General features: G+C 42.9%; 1 non-coding gene across 1 annotated transcript; it reads right to left on the bottom strand.

Annotated features, from left to right (window-relative positions):
* Positions 1–872: 872 nt before the first annotated feature.
* LOC127683802 (U6 spliceosomal RNA) lies at positions 873–977 on the bottom strand. Its single transcript, XR_007977606.1, has one exon. It is a non-coding gene; the product is annotated as a U6 spliceosomal RNA (small nuclear RNA).
* Positions 978–4,650: the final 3,673 nt, after the last annotated feature.

The following is a 4,650-nucleotide window of genomic DNA, read 5'->3' as shown; positions in this document are numbered from 1 at the left end:
AGGTTTCATTGAGTAGAGTATTGTTCAATTTCCATGTGTATGTGGGCTTTCTGTTGTTGTTTTTGTTGTTATTAAAGACCACTTTTACTCCATAGTGATCTGATAGTAGGCATGGGATTATTTCGGATCTTCTTATATTTGTTGAGGTCTGTCTTATGACCAACTGTATGATCGATTTTGGAGAAGGTACCATGAGGTGCTGAGAAAAAGGTATATTCTTTTGATTTGGGATGAAAAGTTATATATATGTGTGTGTATACATATGTGTGTGTGTGTGTGTATATATACATATATATGTGTGTGTGTGTGTGTGTGTGTGTGTGTGTGTGTGTATGTATATGTTAAATCCAATTGGTCCAAATCTTCAATTAGTTTCACTGTGTCCCTGTTTAGTTTCTGTTTTCCTGATCAGTCCACTGAGGAGAATGGGTGTTGAAGTCACCCACAATTATTGTGTTATGTGCAATGTGTGCTTTGAGCTTTAGTAAAGTTTCTTTTATGAATGAGGGCGCCCTTGCATTTGGAGCATAGATGTTCAGGACTAAGATTTCTTCTTGGTGGATTTTTCCTTTGACCAGCAAGAAGTGTCCTTCCATGTCTCTTTTGATGACATTAGGTTGAAAGTCAATTTTATCTGATATTAGAATGGCAACTCCTGCTTGTTTCCTGAGACCATTTGCTTGTAGAATTATCTTCCAGCCTTTTACTCTAAGGTAGTTTTTGTCTTTGACACTGAGGTGTATTTCCTGTATGCAGCAAAATGTAGGGTCCTGTTTACGTATCCAGTCTGTTAGTCTATCTCTTTTTATTGGGGAATTGAGTCCGTTGATGTTAAAAGATATTAAGGAGTAGTGATTATTGCTATCATTTTAAAAAATATGGAACACTTCACAAATTTGCGTGTCATCCTTGCGCAGGCCATGCTAATCTTCTCTGTATCGTTCTAATTTTAGTATATGTGCTGCCGAAGCGAGCACAGAAAACATTTCTGATGCAATATTTGACCCACCATGGATGGCTGCCAGACAAAAAGGAAAAACAAATGAAATAAATTAACTTAGCAAGTCTTTTAGGGCTCTACGCTCAATATCACTTTATGTCTCAAATATAGTTACCTATATAGGGACTGGCCACTTTTACTAGACCTCTCTGTGAACCGTGAGTCTGTCACATTTCCCTTGTTTTATGAGCATCATCAATAAGCTACACAAAAATTTAACTAGCAAAGAAGATCTTTGTATTGACAATTTTGGGATTCTGGTTTCTTTAAAAAGCCACAGAAACATAATAAATATGTTTTTGTTTCAATCACAGGTATGGGATATGGGGCTGGTTTAGATTGTGCACAGCAGCTGACTGTGATCTATCTGCCTTGTGCTCTGGCAGGGGCATACTTTTGCCAGCTGCAGATAGTTTCTGCAATATGTGATGTTTGGAATTCTGGAGACTTTTCAGTGGGTATGTAAATGCTGGAACCTCCATACGAGGGGTTGTGGTTGACTGCTTTACGGTGGTTGCTGGTTACTGTTGGTTACAGCTTAGTAAGTAGGAATGCACAAAGAAAAAACAATGAGAAGAAATTAGAAAACCTGGTGGAAAGTTCAAACTTGCTGCAAGGAACTCAGTGCCTCTAAAAACCAAGAAGTAGTCTAAAGATATTATCACCCCCTTTTTTTACCCCTGACTGTATTCGGGGATCTCTTTCCTTTCTATCCTTTTTTCTCTCTTCTCTAGTGTTGAGGTGTTGAAAGGAGGGAGAAGGGGGCTGGAGATTGGTAGAAGGAAGAAGAGCCCACAAAGTAGCCAAAGACAGCTCCAGTTCCTCACTGCACTAACAGGACCAACTCTGGAGTCTGGAAGGTATCATCTGCCATAGCTCCAGTCAGCAACACAGGCGGGATGAGTATCTGATCCAAGATGCAGCTCACCTGAGGTCAGACAAGAGAACAAGCTCTGCAAGACACAGTCAAGCAAAGCACAGCACAAATAATGTAACCCAGCTTCAGAAATGAGGATGGGGCTGAGACAGCCAACGCGATGAACAGCGGGCTCCAGATGTGGGGAAATCACGCAGACGGCAACTCTCAGCTATAGACATCGAAAGGTGCTTTCAAAGTCCCAACTAAAGGACACCTGTGGGAGACACAAAGCTTCCAGTGGTTTCTAGGGTCCCTCCCTGCTTCATTGATATTTGGGGGAAGCTCTCTTAAGAAAAAGAAAACTTGGGCTAGAGACAGTTCAAAGCAATGGTTAAGAGCCCTGGGTTTGGTTCTTGACACCCACATGGCAGCTCACAGCTGTTGGTAACTCTAGTTCCAAGGGATATAATATGCTCCTCTGGCTTTCACAGGGACCAGGCACACATAAATAAATAGATAGATAGATAGATAGATAGATAGATAGATAGATAGATAGATAGATAAATCTGAAGAAGGAGGAGAAAGAAAAAAGAAGAGGAGAGGGAGGGTTGGGGAGAAGTCATTGTCTCTCCTCAGCAGACCCAAGTGTTAGATTAGTAATCAGGTGCCTCTTTACCTGAGCAAAGAGATGAAGGTTTAGCATGCCTATATCTAGCAAATTGACTCCTTGTTTCCTCAAAGACTTCAGCCCTGACTGATAAGTCCTGGAAGAGCCTGAGTCTTGGGCTTCAGACTTCAGTTGTTTTTTTTTTTAATTTATCATTCATGTGTATGTTTTATGTGCAGATGTGCACATGTAAGATGTGTGGGAAGTAAATGTCATGCACTAGAACACACGTGGAGGTCAGAGGACAATTTTGTGGTCAGTTCTCTCCATCCACTTCTGTGTGAGTTCTGTGGATCAAATTCGGGTCCTGAGGCTCGTATAATAAGCGCCTTTTCTTACTGAGCCACCGCACAAGCTGGGTCCTTACCTTTTTAAGAAATCCCTGACACTTCACTGAGTGTTCAGGGACAGAAATGAAGGCATGGTGTCTATCAGTTCCCTGGGCAGGTTCTGCAGGACTTCCGTGGATCTCTACAATCTCCTGTCTAGAAAGTCGCATGACAGAGCCTAATGTCCTATCATGCACGTAACAGTCTTAATAAACATACATACCTCTTGAGAGAAATACCTGAAATAATCCCTCTTCTGTTTCCTAAAACACCGTCTTTACCTGTATTAGAGGTACGCACACCTTTCCCTTCCAGTTTTTAAGAAAGCAATACCCAAATTAAATGCTTTTTAGTTATTACAGAGATCAGCAAACGTTTTCTGTAAGGTTCCACAGAGTAACAACTTCAATCTTTGGGGTGCATGTGATACCTGTAGCATGTCATTCTATTTACAGTCCTTCCCAATGTCGACACCATGAGCTGGTGCTGAATCTGGCCAGTGAATTACAACAGTTGGTGGTGGGGGTTGTTCTTCTGCTGGGTGCTGAATGAATCCTGCTAGGACGCCATGACTTGACTGAGCAGAGTCTGCAGTGAGTTACAGAGTCAACTATATCGTCAAAATTCCACAAAGTCTCAGAGACTCACTTCAGGCACCAAAGCAAGTTTTTCCACACACCTACCCTTGAGTACCTCTTTATTCTGTATTCTACACCCAGCACCAACCCTCACCTCGCTTGCACCCCAGCCCACTACACCACTAAGGACTTTCCTCTCTGGAGGAAGGAGGCTGGCCTGTTTGTTGTTTGCACAGTGTCTTCTGTTTGCTCAGAAAGCACTGGGATCTTGGCCTTGGCTCCTCCTCCTGAAGAACCCCGTGCTTCTGTTATCTTGGCCCATGAAATCACCCCCATGGGATGTGGGACAAGGAAACCAACACAAATGTGTTGAGGTTCACAGTTTTAATTGTCCCATGAGTAATAAATGCCATTTGTCCCTAACCCAAGAGTCTGCCATCTCTGTCAGCAAATACGACATAAAATAGGCTAATATGTCAGACTCCAAGCAGGGTAAAAACTAGACCTTCACACTCTTTGATCCACCTATCAACGCCACCACCACAATGATTCCTACTCCCATATCCAGGCAGCACTCCAGGCTTATAGCAGGGATGGACTGGTTGGAACGTGGTATTTGGGGCAATTTGAATCTATTCCCAGGCTACAGTCACTCATATTTTGCTCAAGAGCACACTGTCTCGTATTCCCTTTGAGTGAGTTCCCAGGAGATGAGGTAAATCAATAAGAATTAAAACCAGGTGATTCCAACTATTGAAAAGGCACATCAGGAACTGATGACGTGCCTCAGTGGGTAAGTTGTCTGCTATGTAAGTACGAGGACTTGAGTTCAGAGCACCAGGACCCACATCAAAGCCTGGTCTGTAACCAGGGTTGGGAGAAGGATGGGCAGAGCTGCGGGACTGCGGGGCTGTGGGGCTGAGGAGCTTGTTGCTCAGCCTGAGCTCTGGGATTAGTGACTGTCTTAAAAATGAGTTGGCAAGTGACTGAGGAAGGCATACACACACACACACACACACACACACACATACACACACACAGACAGACAGAGAGAGAGACAGAGACAGAGAGACAGAGAGAAACAGAGAGAAACAGAAACAGAGACAAAAACAGAGAGACAGACACACAGAGACACAGAAACGCAGACACACACAGACACATGCATACACTCAGACACATACACAGACACTCAGATAATACAGAGACATAGACACACA

This window comes from Apodemus sylvaticus, chromosome 4, assembly GCF_947179515.1.
Source record: "Apodemus sylvaticus chromosome 4, mApoSyl1.1, whole genome shotgun sequence".
In the NCBI taxonomy this organism is placed as follows: domain Eukaryota; kingdom Metazoa; phylum Chordata; class Mammalia; order Rodentia; family Muridae; genus Apodemus; species Apodemus sylvaticus.
Note: the sequence above shows the minus strand (reverse complement) of the source record. Positions and strands in the feature narration are given on the sequence as shown.